The sequence below is a fragment of the Patagioenas fasciata genome, chromosome 3 (assembly GCF_037038585.1).
Source record: "Patagioenas fasciata isolate bPatFas1 chromosome 3, bPatFas1.hap1, whole genome shotgun sequence".
In the NCBI taxonomy this organism is placed as follows: Eukaryota; Metazoa; Chordata; class Aves; order Columbiformes; family Columbidae; genus Patagioenas; species Patagioenas fasciata.
Window position 1 is genome coordinate 83087906 of NC_092522.1, and position 20616 is coordinate 83108521.

Genomic DNA, 20616 nt, shown 5'->3' on the forward strand with positions numbered 1-20616 from the left:
CATCTCTTTGGGTTCATTGCACAATGTCTACCCCTGGTCACTATGCACTGAGGTCACAATCTTTCTTCTGGAAAGTGAAGATGACATTAAAAATGGAAGACTGGGAGAAGTACATCCAACTTAATTCAATGGTCTTAAACTTAGATGTCTAAATCAAAGCTAGTTCCCTCATGGCTCTTGGGTGTCTACACTGGATTTAGATCATGAAGGCTCCCTTCAGAGTCTGATATACAGAACAGATGTCTCCAGAGAACATTTAAGAACATCCTCAGACAGACATCTGCAACAGTTGGCAACGAATCACCTCTGGAAACTTCTGTTCCCTCTTGTTGATAATTCAAAAAACATAAGTCAACGAGGTCAGGCTTTGTCATCTTTTCAGCCTTGAAAGTTAGGGCAGACGGATCCTTTTGTTGATGTGCTAGGCTCCCACATTTAATTCCCTCTTTCAAAATCTTTCTCTTTCCTTGTTATTAATACATAATTATATCCCGTCCTCTGACACTGTCCAGGCTGCATTTCTTCTGACATGGAGGTGTGTCAGTGATATTATTTTATTGTTAAGATCTTTGTGTCCAAGCATAATTGCACACTTTCCTCTTATATATCTGTAACTATAATAAATTTATACTCTGGAAGAGCCAGGCATAAGGCATGACATTATAAATAGCTTAAGGCATTCACTGTGGTGTCTATGATTATAAAACCAAAAAACGAAATTCTTCCACCTACTGTAGAGGATTTGCCATATTCAGTCCTACTTGTATCAGGAGGTCATGCTTCTCTCTCTCTATCCCTTTCTCCTTTGGTAAGAATGCTGGAATTTGTTCTGTATTGCTCTACTTTGTTCTTAAAGCAAAAGAAACCAGACTAAAAATGTATTTTTGGACAAAATGAGTGACATAATGAATTATAGTTTTAAGTATATTGTACTGGGAGAAGGATGGCAAAAATAGCTCCTCAACAGCCCAAGGCCTAGGTTCTAGGAAACACATGCATAATCAAGCATTACTGACCCAGGCTTTTCCTTGTTTGCATGCAAATTTTCATGATGAAGAGGGAGAGAAATCAGCTCCTCAATTTTGTGCCAATAAACAAGAGAGGAGGCTGGATGTGTCAGCTTGGGCATGGAGCAGAACTCAGGTAGGAAGTATGGGGGGCTGCTGAAAACCAAGACCAGTGGGGCAAAAGCTCAATAACCAGAGAGATGAGCTTATGCCAAAAAATAGGGCGTTTACAGTCAGGTTTTGAAAAGAGGATTTAAAAAATAAAAAAACTCATTAATAGATTGTGAAATGAAAAGTGAAAGCTTCTGTTCTTAATGAGTACAAGGTAGCTTACATTATTGTGTCTAATACAGTTAGATGGAATAATTTAAGTTACTTACAAATATTGGTGGGATGTCAGTTCCGCATAACTAAGAAAATAATTGGGTCAGCCCGAGAGCTCAGTGAAAGCGGCTGATGAATTTGCAGCTATAAGCGAAAGGATCATAAGGTTGGCTGTGCAAAAAATGGGTTGAATGCTGAACATGTTATAGCCATATCCGACATGTTATGAAGACACAAAACATAAAGTATGACATAATCCAGAATTTTGGTCTAAGTTCTGCTTCCTTTGTCTCAAAAAGACCTGTGAAGCAGAAGCTGCTATCTCAGTAGCAGAGGTGGTTGTAAAAAATAGAAAGTGCTTCCATCAGAGTTACGGCTGGAATGACTAAGACTGCTTAGTTTGGAAAGAAGGTAGGGAAGTGGGAACATATTGGCAAAATATAAAATACTGAAAATGGAGAAGGTAAATAGATCACATATACTTTCTGGTAATGCCAGATGGATATCTAAACTAAAAAGTGGCATTACCACTCAAAATCTAAACAAATGCTTTTTTAACACAACGCAAAATAAACCTGTGATGCTCATGGTGGCTACATATCATAGAACTCCAAGTGGTTAGCAGGACTAAAAGCAGATTAGACATTTACAATTAGGGCAATGACAGATAACTAAGAAATCTACAGTCACATTAGCTAGCATGAAAAATGCAAAAGGAATATAAATCTTTTTGCCTCATTGAATACAGAAGCCATTCAAGAGACAGGGGTTAAGCAGACACTTCCTCCAAGAGCAAGTTTCTTCTTAATTATCTGTATGAAGACTTCTTGCATTTTTTCTTCAAGGAATCTGTCACTGGACATTACCAAACTTTGTTTATTTGGCTATTCTATTTTTATGATGGAGACTAGGGGAAACCTGATCAAAACCGGTCTACATGGCAACTGTACACTATTCAAACCAAATACAACAGTTGCATAAAAATGTGGATTGCTTGTAAGCCTGGTCAGAAACTAACTTATTTAGAGGAGGGAGAACAAGAGTTTGACAAACTACGCAGCCAAGAAAATCCAAGGGACCGAAAAAATGGATAGGAAACATGATGCTGCAAAAAAGAGAAAGAGAATTCAGTTTCTGGGCAGAGTGTGGGATGGAAGAGGTCTAGAGCTGGACTGAGGAATCCTCTTGATTCCTGCCCTGCTCAGGGAATAGGGCATTTGTATGCACGTCTGTAAATAAAAAGGATTCAAAGAGGTAGCTGACTGCCATCATCAATTTGAACTACTCCTAATTGCCAGAATATAGGCTAATTGATCTGGACAAAGAAGTAATTCTGCTCTGTTCTGCTCTGTCCTATTCTGCTGTATTCTTTCACAACAACGCTAACTTCAATGTGTCTATAATTCTTCTCCCGTGTTACATTAGCAGTGCATTTTTTACCTTGTGTTTTTTTTTTTTTAAATAAATTTTGTATTCTTCTCAGGGCAGAGAACTCTGGAGGCACATGTTGGAGGGTCATTCAGATTTTTTAAAAGGTACCTTGCTGATAGTGTTGAAGATGATGAGGATGCTGAATCATGCTCTGCATACGGAGCAGTGGAGAATTAGCAATGGTTCATCCCTCCTGTGAGAGTTAATTCAGCTGCCACAGACTGGCCCATGAGAATATTTCTGAAGACATGAACTTTATCTAATAATAAAAAGTCCACTGACCTGCTCTCATGTCACAATTCCTATGGTATGAATAATTGAACCCTCTTGCATAATTGGCAACATTAAGAGTGCTAAATGAAATAATTAGGAAAGAACCAGATTTCACGAGTACACCATGCTTTTACTTTGAGGATTTTATTCGTACCTCTCCCCCTCTCCTGGATAGTCACCACTCGGCTGTGTTTCTGCTGAGAGATGTGGGCAAGCATCTGCCTCAGTAGCTCCTGCCAGCCTGGCTCTGGCAGGGTGTCAGCAGAGCCCCCAGGACAACGCATGGCATCTTCAGCCTCTCTGGCCGTCAGCGTTCCAACAAATGTGCAGCGAGATGCCAAATCCATGGCACAGAGTTTTGTACCAGGTGCCTCTGGTGCCTGGAACCGGGGTTTTCCAGGGCTGGAGGTTGCAGCGTGCTCCCAGGCGATGAGGAAACTAATCATTTGGTAACGGCAAGGTCCCCATTCCACAAATTAATGAAGATTGATACTCCCCTCCCAGATCTCTCAGAAAACTGACTGTGACACATTTACCCGAGAGCAGCCACTCAAAGCTGCCTGAGCGTAAGGACGTAGTTTTGCGGTGGGTCACGTAGAGTTGGTGGGAATGTGCCATCTTTGCTGGGTCAGTCTGAGACCGACAGCGAAAAATCCCTGACCATCTGGCAGGATGCAGCTGGCACCTGGGGTAGTTTAAGATCTTTTCGCTGGTTGCAGGGCAAGCAAGAGCTCGCCACAGTGCAGTATGCACAGTTCCCAGACAACCCCAGGGAAAAACTCCAGAGATGTGTTCCAGCTTCGAGTGGGACTGATCTGTGCAGACAGCATGTTTGACAACCATCCGCTGCCTTAAAAAAAGGAAAAAAAAAAAAAGAAGAAAAAAGAAATAGAGGAAAAAACTCACAGAAAGACAGGAAATATGAACTGCTGAGATGTCGCTTGTAATTAGGTGAGTGTGAAACGTAGTATGACACTTCTTAAGTTACACATTGGGGTGGAAATCTGGCATATTGAATCATACAATGGATGTAGTTACATACACTGGATCACACAAAAGCTCTGTTCCTAAATATTCTGGGTTACAAGCTGGGATAGCAGGACCCTGCAGGACACACAGTCCTCACATGCCATGCTGCTGCCACGTCACCCTGACACCCATATGTGACTGATGGTGAGGGGCATCACATGGACAAGGGACTGGGAGGGGTGGTGGGGCAGCACTGGTGCCACTGCCGGGATGAGAGCACCAGCTGAATAGGTATCACAGGAATTATCTGGCATCCCCTCCACTAGGAAAAATAACATGAGAAAATCTTGAAATTAGTACAATCCGATCTTAATTTGGGGAGACACATGGGGGTAAAACTAAGAGCTGGGGAATTTCTAGAGAGTTAGAACTGGTAATCAAACCGACCCCTTGTGAACACAGAAGATAAGGAGATAAGAAGGTGGTTGAAGAACAGGTGACACTCTCAAAATCCTGCATTGCCACAGGTTTGTGGTCTTTGCTGCTTTGCAACTGACCTCTGATTATTTGACACCGTTTGGGAGAGGCCAGGGGACTGAATGCCAGCAGGCAGTTGTTCTTGGGTCCATTTCTGGTTTATCTTCTCCCGTGCATCATCCCTGTGACTTTTCTTTTGTGTGGGTCTCCAAAACACGTATACGTCTCTCACACATGGTATCCATTTCTCCTCCACCCCTTCCCTGATTCACTAGATAACCTCACAGCCCCATTTCTCAGCACAGCCCCCATGTTAATTTACCTCCCCAGTTCGTTCAACCTTAAATGTTGATGTGCACCAGTTTTGCTGGTGCTCCGTAGTGTGCTAGCGTTACCCTGGGATATTGCTTTTGCTGGCTTTGGGGAAGAGGTGTGAAGGCAGAGTGGACAGTGAGAATAGACAAACAAATGTGGCAGAACCTCCTTGCAGACTGTTAAGCTGCATCTATCACTAGTCCATACGCCACTTCAGAGCATCTCCTGAGAAAATTCTCCAAACCAGGTCCCAGCCACTCTCCGTTACACCATTTCTGCAACCCAGTCTAAATACAGATGTCTTTTCCCTTATGAGCATTAATTTCCATACATCAACATAAACAATAATAAAGATGAAGGGGGAAAAAAGGTTTATATTCAGGTGAAATATAAAGGGAGGGGGAATTAATATCAAGAGGAGGTTTCAAGGCATGTAGGCATCAGGTTGCCTGCTGGGAATGGTGGAGATAGATAAACACGGCTACAGATGAGATTTATAGGGAGATTTATAAATGTGCTCAGCTGAAACTGTTTCAGAAAAAGAATGGATCCAGTCCCTTAAGTTAGGCTTTAAGCTGGATTCTCCCTGCCTTTACACTCTTTTATTTTGGCAATTATAACATTTGTGTTTATCTGCACTTCTCAAACTTTATGTAATCTGAAGAGTTTGTGGTATCACGTAGTATGGCTGACTCAGATGCTAGAAACAGCTTATGTCGTGAGATTATGTAGAGAGATATTTAGCATTTTTGTCACATTCTTTCAAAAATGTCACATAAACAAATAATTTCTGTATTTTTATTGTTTCTACCAGCAGGAGTTGATGCAATATCATTTTGCTCTATATATGTTTTGATTTTGCCATTCTCATATGGAACAGAGAGACCAGAACAGCAGGAGCCACGTAATACCACATGGTGACTTAACACGTATTTAAACTAGTCCTCTGCTTTTTCCACAGCAATAATACATACGAATTGCTATTTTTAGTAGTAGCAGAAAATGCTGATTAATACATAAGGATCTCATAACTGGTTGATTTTGACTCTCCTTAACTGACTATAAACTCATGTGTAACTCATAATTAAAAATTAGAGGCATGCTGGACATTCAAAACATCACAGCTTTGCCAATATTTGGAGTGTACTGTTTGGGTTACCTGGCCTTATGATCTAATGGAGGTGCACACCATTTCTGCATAGCCTTCTCTGCCTGTACAGAGAAAGTCTCAGTTCTTGATGCCATTAGGTAGGCTGGAGGAGTTGAGCTTGATGGTGCACAAAGGACTCATAAAGTATGGTTGGAGAATGAAGAACCTGATGATTGGTGGAAGGGACTGATCAAAAACTTTCCTTCCAATCTATTTTCTTCAAATGGGAAACTGATAATTTGATGGGAAAATTTCATTTTTTCTTGAAATTGTTGCTTGTAAAATAAAAACTATAAACTGCTTTTCTTTCAGCAGACAATTGAAAAAAATGGTTTCTAGATTCTCAGCAAAATTTCAAAATTCTGGAACAAAAGCTCCCACTGTCTAATCAGCTCCCCATGTGTCTGTCCTTCCTGGAACAGCTCCACAGTAGGTCAAGCAGGATAGCTTAAGAAGGTCATGTTTTGCAGATGCCCTATTTCATCTGTATATAAGATGCAAAGTCTGACAAGTTGTGCTGTCTAAACTTCCATGTCATTTTTTTTTTGCCATGTCACACTTACGCCTCAGTCAAATGCTGCCTGCTTAAGTTATTAGCATTGTAAACTCTTATTATGTTTGGTGTGCACTTCATATGTCATTGGCCTCCAGCTGTTGGTGCTAGCGTAGGAGAAGATGACTTGACCCTAGGTGGAGAGGAGGAGCATTATAGGAGACTCTTGGAGTGAGACAGCCTGGGAAGCTGTCCAAGGGCACGCATGAGTAAAGAGCAGCTGTGAAAGGTAGGAGTTGCACACAGAGCCATGTCCTATCACTCAGAATAGCTATTTCCTTATCGTTTCACACTTTTCTACAATATCAGTTGAGGCCACAGTTGACGTGGTAGTATAAGCTAACTATTAATACATTAGCTGCTGTGTGATACCGGCACTTTCTGAGCAAAGGCAGATAGTGTGGTGGGTGAAGAGCTAACAGCCAGCCCAACCAGTGTGCCTCATGTTGATAATTTAAGGGAGGGACAAATTTCATTTCAGAAAAATAGCTCTGAGGACAGGCCATTTCTCCAAAGCAAAAGGAGTTTGGCTGCCTCATCAGCAGCAGAATGGCCAAGACTTTTTAATGTGGAAGAGATGTCTCTCTGACTCAGCTGGAAGTCATTAGAGACCATGGAAAAGGAAATTTTTGATGAAGGGAATCTGCATGGGAAGACCAGGAAACCACAGCTCCAAAGAGTCCCTTGACAGACAGAGAAAGTGAATGCATCCCAGGAGGTGGGAGGTAATGAGAGAAGGAAGTTGGGAGCAGCAAAAGAGCCAGGATGTGCTAAATGACTTTGGTCAAGGCATAGTGACAAATCTGTGTTTGTGACAGAGGAAAAAAAGGCAGGGGATGGCAAGCAAATCAGGAAAAAGTAGGTAATACAATAGTAAGGCAATACAAGGCTCCTTTCTTTCAAGATTCCCCTGAGCACTAAGCTGGAGAAGTCGATCTTTTCTGTTGCCATTAGCACTGTTGCACAGCTCCTCAGAAGCAAAACGGCTGCTGGAGATCTCTCCAGAGCAGGTCTCTTTGCACTAGAGGATGGCCACTTGTATACAGTTCAGCTGCTTGGTAAGGTGCTTTTGGGGGATTTCAGGAACACAGGCCAGAGTCTTACAGGGAACAGAAGGTGGAAGCACTGTTGCCACTGTAAGACACTGTGACTTTGCAGCTGTGGGACCTATAGCAGGCTGGGAAAGAGAGAGGTCTTGTGTTCTTCCTAACACTAAATCACACATATAGGTGACATGCTAAGGATGCTTTAGCATCTTTTCAATCTCTTTCAGTTTAGCAGGCTGTATGCTTCAGAGTACTTTTGTAGCTTTGGTAGTAACAATATAGTCGTGATGAAGTAAGCAGGAGGCAGAAAGTGGCTATTGTGGGGAATCTTTGAGATAATTTTATTTCAAAGAGCATACAAAATCAGTAGATGCACACTGTGTGTCACACAAATCTAAGTAAAAGGTTTGCACCCAAAAGACTCAGATAGCATTTCTTGTGTTGCACATACACATGCCCAAGTATTTGTATGAACATGTATTTACGTAACATACACATATACAAGTGTAAACACATGGAAGTTCTTGTTAGGGTTATTATTTCTAGGGGAAAAAAACTAACAATGCTGGCAGCATACTGTAAACCAAATCTGTTACAACCAGAGATGGATGAAGATCTGAAATGCCCAAATGCCAGAATTACTTGGAAATGTTGCCACCCCCTGCAATCCACACTGGACTTTGCGTTCTGGAGCAGAAGCTGTTCCCAGTCTCCAGAAGAGGCTGAAAGAGGACTGCACTGCTCCCAGGCCCTGCGGAAGGGGGACAGGGCAGTATCTGGGTTTGGGTCCCGCTTTTGTTGCTATGTGTGTGAACTGCAGGGTTTTGAATCCAACTGAGTGCCACTGTTTTCCAGGTTACACAATACAGCAAAATGGGATGTGATTGAAAAGGCTATAGATAAAAATCAAATGCGAGGGAAGGATGAGAACACGTCCTTTCTTCTAGCCATGACTATTTTGTTGTGTCTGTTATCTAACCCTGTAATTAGGACGGCATTCAGAAAATGCGAACAAAGTTGGTATTCTTTTCATAACCCCCAAATCTTTGCATTGCTGCATGAAACTTTTGGCTTCAGCTTTTCCCTGTTCATTAACCATGCCAAAATTTTTAATCTAACACCACTGTTAAAGAGTGGCAGGCTTCCAGGGAAATGTATCAGCCAGGCTTATTAATTTCATGCCAAGTGCTGGAGGCGTGAATGTAGAGAACGCTGTTTGACTTTGGATAATAGGAATCAGGCAGCTTAAAGGCAGGGGATAAAGATCAGGAGCCCTGTGTCTCAAGAGGAGGAGCAGGTGCAGGCTGCAAGCAAGGCCTTCAGGCCCAAAGGGGCAGCCAATGCTTAAAACAATCTGCAGTGCTTTTTTTTTTTTTTTATTTCCTTTTTTTTTTTTTTAATTTGGCATGTGCCTCTCACAGCTTAACAGACCGCTGCTCCACAAAGAGTGGTAAACAGAGAAAGGGAAATTAAAAAGGGAAGTCCCATGATAGACAAAAACAAATTAGGGCAAACAAATTACACAGAGTCAACAAATAAACAAGGGAACATCTGTGAATATATTTCTTGGATTTTGTGAGTTTGAAAGCAACCTGAGAAACAGTAGAGGGATGTATAAAATTTAATCGGGGGAACCAAGCCTCTCCTCCTCTCCCCCAGGCCCTCCTTCCCTGGGAAGGCTGAGCTGCAGCAGGGGATACCTGCGGCATCGCTGGGGACCCTGCTGGCACGGAACGTGTCACAGCCTCCCTGGTCCCCATCCCAGTCCGGTCCTGCTCCCATCCCGCTGCTCCCACCAGTTCCGGCCCTGCTGGCTCCCCTAGGAGCGCCAGTGTTGGCCAAGGCACCCTCCAATGGTGGTGGGACAGGATGAGGCTGCGGCCACACCGGGGCACAAGGGGCTTCCCTTTCCCTGCTGCTTCCCCCCTCAACATTCAGGCTCACTCCGCATTGCACGGGGGGGATCAATATTTTATTCTCTGTCTCTTTGATGTATCACTTGTTATACCGACATATAAATGTATATATGTATGTATATGCCTAAATAGAAATAAAAATGTAAGGACGTGTATAGTGCATACATATGTGCTTTTATATAGGGATATAGAGAGAGATTCCTGGATGCAGAGATACAGACACAGATCCCAAACGTTTTGGGCTTTCTCTTCTGGGAGGGTTTGCTGGGATGCCTTAGGTTCTGAGTTAATATGATTACAAACCTGAAGCTGGGTAGCAATTCTCAGACAAGCTCTTCAGATACGAATCTGATGAATCAAAAAAAAAAAATCCTCAAACAGCTGTATGTACTTCTTATACGTACACTCCCAGAAAAAGACATTTACTTACTGTTGGTTCTGGGGATGTATAAAAAAGAAAGTGGAGGAAACTTCAATTTAGCAAATCGATTGTTTGTTTTGGCTTCTAGAAATTTACAGATTTTTTTTTTTTTTTTCTGTAGGAAAGTTCACAGAAAGGGTCTGAAATCACTGGAATCCATGCAAGGGTCACCCATCTGAAAGTCCACCCGAAAGCACAAAACAAGTATTTCATTTCTCTCTGGACCTTCTTGTGGCTGTGAATAATTTTGTTTCCCGCTCTTATATCTGTTACACTAAAAGATTCAAAGGAAATGATTATGTGGATAAGCCCTCAGAAGAGATGTATCAACAGCGTTTAACTTTTCTATGCAGTCCTTAATTTACCCCCTTCATAACAAGCTTTAGTCATAGTGTTGCATAATATTTTTCCCACGGCGCTGTGGCCTTATTCTGTACATGGAAGGGGCTATACTTATGTAGCAGGCAACTATTCAGTGCTTTGTTTTTGACTTATTCTGTGTGTGGTCTCTGTGTACTATTCAAACTGGGCTCTGCAGGCAGAAGTTGTTAATTTTCTTGTGGTTTTGCTGTATTGTCCACCAATATGGTTTCACGGTGCTTCAGAAACCTTGTTTTGTTTTCATGGCTCTCCAGTGAGGGTGGTGATGGTGTCAGTGCAGGTTGCTGTCTTAAAGATGAGGAGCAGGGGCAAAGAGGAGCTGCAGGTGATCTACTTTCAGGTGGTCAGTTTGAAGTCCCCAGGACCCAGGCTTTATTTTCCCAAATGGTTTGTGTTTATGTTTAAGCGTATACCTATAATGTAATGTGCAGTAACTGTTAACATATCTTTTCCCCACCACTCTGCTAGCTTCTGATCCCCAGCTCCTTGCTCTCTTTGTCACAGATTTTGCTTCTGTTCATCTTCCTGTCCTGGCCTTGGCACACGGCAGCATGGCAATAGCTCTAGCCTTATTTTCCTCCCTGAGTCTTGGTTCTTCTTCAATTCCTTGACACCATTCAGCCTCTCCATGCTATTTGACAGAAGTAACTTTTTCTGCCATCACAGAAAGCACAGGAAAAACAAGTCTTATCTTGCTACAGACCCCAGTTACAATACTGAAGTAAGACCCATGTAGTCCCAGGCAGCATCATGTCCTACACAGACAAAATTCATCGAAAGGCAGCAGTCATTTCCGGTTAGAAAGCTATAGCAGCAGCTTTGGGCAGTGACAGTTGGTCAGGCACCTCCCAGTCATCAGTTTAACTTTTGATGTAACTAACATAAATTAAAGAGGTCCAGTTAAGCAACCACAAGTAACTTCAGTTACCCACTTCCAATATTTTTAGGGATCGATCTACCACTATATTAATTGATCAGCAGTCCACTGGGCACTTGGAGGCATCCAAAACTGTCTTGACTAAAACAATAACACATAAAAAAATTTCAAGACTACCCAAACGCTGAAACAGAAAGCACAGGGCATGGATAGAGGATAGTTCCTGCCTTACAGACTGATGCTAGAACTTTTGCCATAGATTTGGATGCTTAGCTGCTCAACTTTCAAGAGCAATTTTAAAATGCAGAATCTGGGAGAGAAGTTAGAATTCAGCTTGCTCTGAGTAAAACGCATTTATCTGAAAGGAAAATCACATTTTTGAAATTCACTTTCTGCCTCACAGCTTTCATGTGGCTTGGTATGCAGATTGAACTGAGTAGGTGCTGGATAAACATGATCAGTAAAGGTTCATATCAGACCAATGCACACTAGACTGGTGGCTTCCAGTGTTATCCAGGCTGGTTCTACCATGCAGAGAGAGGAAAGGAGATGAGGCAGATGATGAACACTCACTTTCTTTCTCTGTGATCAGGCTGGCTTGGTCAGGTGCTGTAACAGAAATGCTGAAAAAGTTGAAGAAACTTTTCCTGTGTAAGACTTGCTAAGGAATGGAGCTGGAGGAGGAGCAGAAGTCACAAGAGACTCTGTGCATACCAACATACTCCAGGCACTGATGTTCCTCCACAGTCTTGAACAGAAGAAAGAAAAGTTCCATTAGGAAAAATTAAAGAGTCATTCAGAAGCCTAACGTAGACTTTCAACTGAATGTTTTAAATGGCAGGATTTTGTACTAACAGTGTTAGTTGTTAAAATGCTTGGTTACAGTCCCTTTATTTTTCTTGCCATTCTTCCATCTGATTGCAGATAAACAGAGCCCAAAAGTTTAATGCTGGTTGACCTACCCAAGTCTAAGTGGAGGACAGGAATCCAGGATGAATTTGTCTCTGAGTAGTTTTGTACCTTCCCTGAATGATGTCTGTCTCCATGGGATCATTGTGAAATCCTTCTCCATCTCAGGGAGCCATGGTGAGAGGTTTAATGCCATCATGTAGTTGCAAGGCCCATTCTGTCCCACCCAGACAAGGCATGTTCTCTGTGCCTGGTGCATACTGGGACATGAATAATGCAAGCTGACTGAGGATTCATCATCATGAATGGGCTTTGGGAAACATGTAGGCTGGGCAACCCTTTGGTATGGAGACCACATCTCTAGTCTCTGCCAAAAAGGATTTTCATCAAACAATGAAGAGATATTTTGCAATTTCCATTTGCTCCTGGTCACTGGAGGCAACTATAATGCCCATCTGTATTTTCTTATGTTGTTACGACAATTTCCTCTTCAAAATATGTCTTGTTTCATTCATCCATATACTTGTGGTCTACTAGTTATGCTTTTCTTCAGCTAGACTTCATCAATGCAAAACATAATTTTTTTCTTCTGTCTGCTATAGGAAACAAATTTCCTTTGCAAGGACTGATACAACTCTATTGTAGAGGAACTACAACAGTATCACTTGATAAAAGAAAATTCTGTATTTAATACTTGTTTTCTGTTGACTTCATTTGCAGTACCAGATTGTGTATGTACCTTTAAAGTTCAGATCTGGGTCCTGCTTATTCTCTTCTGAGGACCATGGGGTTCACGTGAAGCCTCTCTGCAAATTGATTTAAAGCAGGAGCCTGCTAGGGTCTAAGTACTGGGCACTCACATTCACCTGATTTCGGATGTCTAACAACTACATTGTTTTGGCTTCCAAATTAATTGCACCGTGTCCACATTTAAAGCATATTACCTAGCTTGTAAGACTGAAAAAATTGACCACAACCAGCTAATCTGAAGCTTCAAATGTTGAAATGTAAATTCTTTAGTGTTATCTGTATGACACTGGTTTCAATAACTTTCTCTTCCCTCCACTCCTAAAACTATTGGAGCACATCTTGTTCCTATTTCTTCTCTTTCCCTTAACTGCTGCGCAATTTCCAGAACCTCAAAAGCTACAATAAATAACACCTGTTACAAGCAAGTCCTATACTCCCTAGGGAGGATGTTAACTTGAGCCACCCATGGTTTTATAAGTCTATCAAGCACTGCAATGCCAGTTGCAGTGGAGAGAGGTGGAAGTATTAATATTACCTGCTCACAGGGAGCATAAAGCCTCTAGTGGTACTAAGGGAGACAGCAAAAAATCACGAGTCTTTCTCTCCAGATACCTATGAAAACTTTCCTGCTAGCAGGCGGCAGTGTGCCAGAAGACAGAAAAGTAACTTTACACTTCAAACTGCTCCAAAATCAGCCTTTCCAACACACAGCTGTGAAATAAATGCCACCTGCACGAGCCCATGCCTCCTCGTGGTCATACCTTGGCTGTCTACGTGGCACCACTTAACTCTCCAGCTTTTCTCCTCTTCTCTGGGCGTCAGTGGCAGGACACTGTGGGGTGGAATGGAGGGATAGCAACAGCGACCCTGGGCATGAGGCCTCTGGGAAGGAGGTTAAGTCCCATTGCAGGAGAAGGACTCAGCCTTGGTTTGGAACCAAATGACTGTCAGGATCCAGTGAAGAGTTTTGTGTTGCAGTTAGAGATTTGTGGAGGACATGAGGGTCCATTCAGTAGATGTAGATACAGCTGTAGCTCTCCATAGAGTTGTCTTGATGCATTTTATGAGAACTTCAGCCAGAGGAAGAGAGACCTTTTGCAGCAGAAAATGACTTGTTCTGCCTTTTTGTTTTCTTGCTCTCACTACTGGTGCAGGATGTTTTTGATAGCCATTTCCAAAAATTCTTGTTTGTTATTTATCATCTCACCCAATCAGTGGGATTTGATGAATATAAGTGCCACCAACATGTATGTATACTATATAGGCAGGTAGATAGGCATGTCTATCACCTCATGTATGCATACAATGATTGTGATGGACTAGTGACCTTGCTTAGTTATTTGAACCATGGGGGCTCACAAGCTCCTTAGGTTGCTGTACAGCCAAAGGTTTCCCACACTTTCTTACCTCTCCATCAGCAAGGTTACTCAGGGAATGAAGAGTTACTCTCAGGGAGTAAGGAGTTACTCTTAGTGAGGAAAGGAGTTGGATCTGGCTCTTAGCCACTCATATTGACAACAAACACCACTTCAAAGGCTGATTACCAGAGCGGGTCACAAAGGGAGGCAAGAATTTGGTATTCTCTCTACAACCTGGTGTATTTATACTCTTCTGTTCCTCCACCTTCACCATTATTTTCAGCAACACAAGCTCACAAGGAGTAGTATTTATGAGTTCAGAGGACTCTCTGTAAATGAGTGTTACCTGGATGTACGCAACAGAACTAAACTTTAAGGATTTGTATGTGCTGTAAATAACTTTTCTAAAAAGAGAGATCTTTCTTTGCTTAATGTCAGTACCGCTTGGTTACAGGACTGCAGTGCTGACCTCAAATGCAGGTGGGCTGGTGGTGGTGTTTATCTGTCTGCCTGGCTACAGATAACATCTTTTCACAGTATAATGCAAATGAAACAGAATGTTTGGTATTTTAGATACCTTGAAAGCATCAGAGAGCAGATGAGTCTTTGCTGGCATTCAAAAATTCTGCTATTGGCAAATGCTGGTCAGCTCAACCCCAGGTTTGGAAACCTTAAAGACAGAAGACCAAGGAGAAGAAACTGCTACTTCCCAGTTCAATAGTCGACCCACAGGTTGAAATTTCTCCATCTAACACATCTGGTGTTCAATTAAACAGGAAGCAAAATCCTCTGCAAGATCCATGAAGAGCAGAAATCTACTCTTATAATAATAATAAAAAAAAGGAGTGCCTTTTATGAGCTGCTTTCAGAAAGACTAGAAAACATCTTGACAATTCATTAGAGAAGAATAAATTGTATTAGAAAGTGGCCTCGGTGGCAGTCCACCTGATTCCTAAGTGTTAAAAAATAACCATGACAAAAGATTATTCTTAAATTAAATAGGCGGGGAAAATGATTGTATAAGATGAAATGACACATAACTGGGGCTAATAAGGCCTGAATCATTCTGGTTTGATTCATTAAGCCCCTGAACTGAATGTCATTGTGCTTTTTTTCTATACTCAGTGTTAAATTCCAGTTGAAGTATGATCTTTTCAAGAAAGGTGTCTTACCTGGAAATTAATGTACAAATCTAGATTGGCGGGCGGATGTTTTTGTGAATCAGACCCTGAGCTAAATATCAGACTTTGGTAAAACTTGAGCCATATGGACACAGACATTTTCTTTGATTCATAGATTGATTAGTTTAAGAAGAAAGATTAAAGCGGGGATGAATGGCTGTGTTAATGAAAGCTGATAGGTCTTGGAATGGGCTCAGTTACAGTGTCTCAAAACTGTAATGTCATTATCCAGGATTAGACATTGTAAGTGAGAAAGTTTCTTTGTGTACATAAATTTGTTCCCAAACTCTATTGATTATTAGATTACACTAAAGACTTCAGCAACATGGTGCATAACCTAGTATGAGACAGACAGGTGAAGAAAACAAACAAGCAAACCTGTTTTGAATGAATAGCAATTTTTTTTTCCTCCTTTGGCCCATTCTCTACCTATTGAAGCTTGGGCCAATTTAAAAGATTTTATCAGAAGTGATTCTGGGCCACAAGTAGTGGTTTGGGGACTCCGGGTAATTTCTCTCTGCTTGTAAGAGTCTGTGAGAGTCGCTCCAAAGATGGAGCAGTATTTGCCTGAACATCGCCATAAGGAAGTTAGAGAGCTGAGGCCCTGGCAGAACGAACGCATGGACAATGACTTGGAGAGAGGCCTGAGGAGAAGCATTGTGTTGCACTGGTTTCTCTGATTCGGGGGGGCTGCTGCTCACAATGGCTGCTGTATGGACTTCACCTGCTGCTTCAGACCAACCAGCCCTCACCTCTTAAAAGAGATTGTTATGAGGGTCTCTTTGACCCAGGGACAATATCTGCCGTCCGGAAGATGTGTTCTCACCTGCAGCCTCAGTCACACCTGTTCACCAACTGCTCCCCCAAACAATGGCCAACAAAAAGAAGCATCCCCAGAAGCTCGCCAAGGGTCCTGAGAAAGAGCCCTGAATGCTGGACATGTAAGCGCTGGCAAAAGAAGCTTGAATCTTTTGAGCCGGCACAGTTTAAGCCTGGGTTGCAAAATCAAGGTGGAGATTGGCCTCAAACAATGGGAGTGAGGAGGGCTGAAGAAGCATGAGAGATGACTCCAGAATGGACACTTTGAAGATTCCTGCCAGAGGACCCCAATCCGCGACAGAGGACCGGCAGGACTCTATGGGACTGGAGACCAGAGGGACACTTCTGGAACCTGATTGGTGATAAATGCAACCTCATCTCTTATCTTTACCTTTACTTTTTCCCCATCTCTTTTCCCTTTTCTTTTTCTTACTCTCTCTCTCTATCGCATGCCACTTTAGGAGCAAATTAATAAAGTAACACTGCTTGATTGAATTATAACCCGTTGGCATTTTGGTTGCCTTAATTTTGCACTTTGAGATCAAGGTAAAAGTCCATCACCGAATGGATCATGACAGAGTCATAACTTGAAACTATTTTCTTGATGTCTCTGAGTGTTTCCACAGGATTGCAGGGCCACAGGAACCTCAGTGACCATCTCCTGTGACCTCCCTCGGGACAGAGACCAGGATCCCCCCATGTTGTTGTGCTCAGGCAGTTCCTACATCTTTAGAAACCTATTGGGTCCTGAAATGTGAACTTTGAGGGATCCACAAAAGTTCACCCCATGATTCTTTAAGGTGTTAATAAAGCTTCTTTAAAAAAATCTGTTTTTACTTTTTTCTCTGGCTTCAGCTTTTTACTCCTGGATGTCTTTTTCTGTTTAATCAAAAAGCCATGCAGCATTGGAGATCACTTCCTCGCAAAGGTGCCTGCTTACAATAGTCAATCACTTCTTAAGCTTTTCATTTTGTTTAAATAATATTACTAGGATTCTGGAGTCCTTTGCTATGAGACAGATTTTCTGAATGCTTACCGTGACTTGAGGCTTTTCCCAGTGTTTCCAATTTCCACTTGCTCAGATACCACCATCTTCCTGGCTTTGTAGCTTCATGAGGCAGTGCTTCCCAGGACTTCCTAGCTCAAGGCAGCTGAAAACCGCTGATCTTACTGTAATTGATTTTCTTCTGAGAACAGCTAGGCAACACACTAAAGAAAGAGAGAGACAAAAATCAAGATGCACTGCGGACCTCATTCACTGCATATATTCCAGCTGTTGAGGTGGAAACAGTCTGTCAGACTAGCCAGACCTGGCTCACAACAGGCACTGTTTGAAAGCTCAAGCTTAGATAAAAATTGGGTAAAATAAAAAGTGGGGAGGAACATCTAGAGGTATTTCAGGTCTCTGATTAAATTAGCTCTATGACAATTGCTTTAGATGTATCACTACTCAAGAGTTTAATACCCAAAGTGACATCCTGCTGCATTTGAGGAAGTTTTATTTTGTATTATATTACCTGTTCCTGCAAGGGTTATGCAACGTGAGTGCCATTAAAACATCAAAGACAGACTCTTCTTCCTTTTGAGAATTCTCCCCTTCTGTTTCTCCTGTTCTTGTTGCTTCAAGGATCACCACAGTTAAAAAAATTTGAAGACTTGATCTCTTTCCATTACTGGAGAGTTTGCAAGTTCCAGCTATGCATTTCTGAATTTGCATTTGTTATCCTTTAAGCTAATTTTCAGTGCTGCAAAACAACTTTAAATATTGTTTGAAGCTCTCCATTGAACTCTTAATGTGACTAACATAACCTTTCCTTAGCCTTTTACTTCAGTCTCACCAGTGTTTGTTACCATCAGAAAAAGCCAAAAAAGGGTGAAAACTGTAACTTTGTTTCTGCACACAAAAATATCATGAAACTTCTTAAATGATATGACTTGGAAATGTTTTTAACCCTCCAAAAAAAAAAAAAAAGGTGAGCTGGACAAAAAAAAGTCACAAGGAGTGAGATGAAAGAGGGTAAACTCACAAATTTCCCTGTCTTTCATACCTCTGCAGCGATTAACAGAAAACCCTTTAGCAACCAAGTTACATTTTCACTTTAAAAAATCTTCAGCAAAATACAACCTTGCAGCTGTAAACATATGTCTGAATAATTATTCTGGCTTTATATCAAAAAACCCACCTCTGCCAGAGCAGACAGATTTTAATTTAGCATTCCCCCCAGAGCTCTGGAGGGCAAGGTGGATGATTGAGAGGGCAAGGTGACTTGGCTTCAAGGGCTATCTTTATTTGCATGAATGAGTAACCGTAAAGCACAGAAAATATCTTTAAGTAAATTCTGCCTGTCACTGACAGTGATCTAAATGGAATTACAGTTGTATGAAACTCTCTTTTGCTAATATATATATATTTATTTTTTTTTTCCTGAGAAATATCTCCCAACACTCATTTTAAAACCGTGCAAAAAAAGATGTGAGAACAAAGCAAGCATTATCAAAGAGCAACGAAAGAACATGATTAAACACAGTGACAAACCTTCCAAACAAATGGAATTTTACTACTTCTAAACTGCACTGAATAGAAGATGTTTTACCTACAAGCCTCCCATTTAAACCCCCAACAACTACTGCAGAGCCCATGGCAGCCAAGTCTGCTCTGCAGTGGTCTGCTGATGTAGCTCAAAGGCATCCTGGAGAGGCCCCATCCCAGTCTATTTTTAAGACTGTGATTTAAAGTTGATGAGCTTTCTATACACAGGAATTACAGCTGGGATGATTCAGCCTGAATAAGAGGGAAGATGTTAAGAAGGAAGGGTGTGAAGAAGCCTGTCTCTTTTCAGTGGTACCCCGTGGCAGGACAAGAGGCACAAACTGAAACACAGGAGGGTCCCTCTGAACATCAGGAAACACTTTTTTACCATGAGGGTGACTGAACCCTGGCACAGGCTGCCCAGAGAAGTTGTGAAGTTTCCATCCGTGGAGGTATTCAAAACCCAATGGGATGTGGCCCTGCTTATTACTATTTGTTTATCACCTACCCTGATAAGTTTCCAGTTTTCTGTGGAGAAACACTTGCACTGAAAAGTTTTGCCTGTGAGCCAACTCTCGTGATGTTCTTTGATGCACAATTAATTTATGATCGAGATCTTCCTTTCTCTAGATATGTATCATTTGCTCAGAACTTATTGAATAGAGGGTGACAGTTCGGCCACTTTGTTGCAAGGGGGAGGTTTTGCTGTCATCCTGAATATGACTGACACATGGGAGCTAATTCAATCTACCTTAGTGCAACTCCTATAGGACTCCTGATGACAAGATGCCCTCAGCTGGACTTGTTGCTTCCTCAGCAAAGTTTCCTGGTTTTCTGCAATGGCTGTTGGAAGAGGAAAAGCCTGGGGTTGTTCTTTCCTGATGAAGCTGCCAGGCAGTTTGACATCCACAGTGCCACTGCTTGTCATGGGTAACACAGCTAGGAGGGTGACAGGCTGGCAAAAATGGAGAAACTACCTGTTATTTAGAGGCAGATATTATTATGTTAATTATTAACGACCAATTCTCAGAAAAAATATGCATAGTTAGCATTTATAAGCACATGGAATAGTAACACTAGGATCTACATGTAAAAATAGGTGTAACCTCATAGATATTTTGCAGTGAGATTTGTTAGCCTGTTGGTCTCACTATGACTGGAATAATTTTTTTGCACAACAGTTCCTGGCTTCTTTTTGTTTGGTCTGCTGTATTGAATAGCTCCCCAATTCCACTAGATTAATAAAAGGAAGATGTATTTAAAATCTAAAACCATTTGTATTCAAAGCCTCTGCATTTCCACAATTTTGCCACGCTTCATCACGGTTTAGGGTCATTTCAATGTTATTTTTCTCAGCTCTATGAAATGTCACTCACAATGGGAGAACACTGGGGAATACTGCTAAGGACTTTTCTACATGGAGAAATTTACTGGCAGAATGATACTGGTATAATATGAAAGTGGTGTTTCATTGGCATTCACCACATCACTGCTGATCCAGGATATTTAAATGACATAGTAACTTTGAAAAACCTCTATTTGATTATGTTATGGAGAGCAATTGCATTTTTCTTTTGTGTGTTCCTCTTAAAACGAAAATGATTTTTACAAGGTGTTTACTGAGTTAAGTGGAAGTGCAGCAAGCAAAGTTAATTATAAAATATACAAGATTCTGAAAATGTACTACTGATAAGAAAAGGATCAGAAAAAACATCAGTCCAGTCTTCAAGGGAGAGGAAAATCTAACAAAGAGGAAGCTAAGAAGGGTAAAGTTTTCAGTATTTCCTTGTATTTCCTGAAGGATTAAATGAGACAGTCAAAACAATTAATGCTAGTAAATAACACCTAAGGACTCTGACTAGAATAAGAGAGAAATATGTATGAAAATTGAATCATTTCAAATCAGCTGGACATACCAGGGCTGAATTT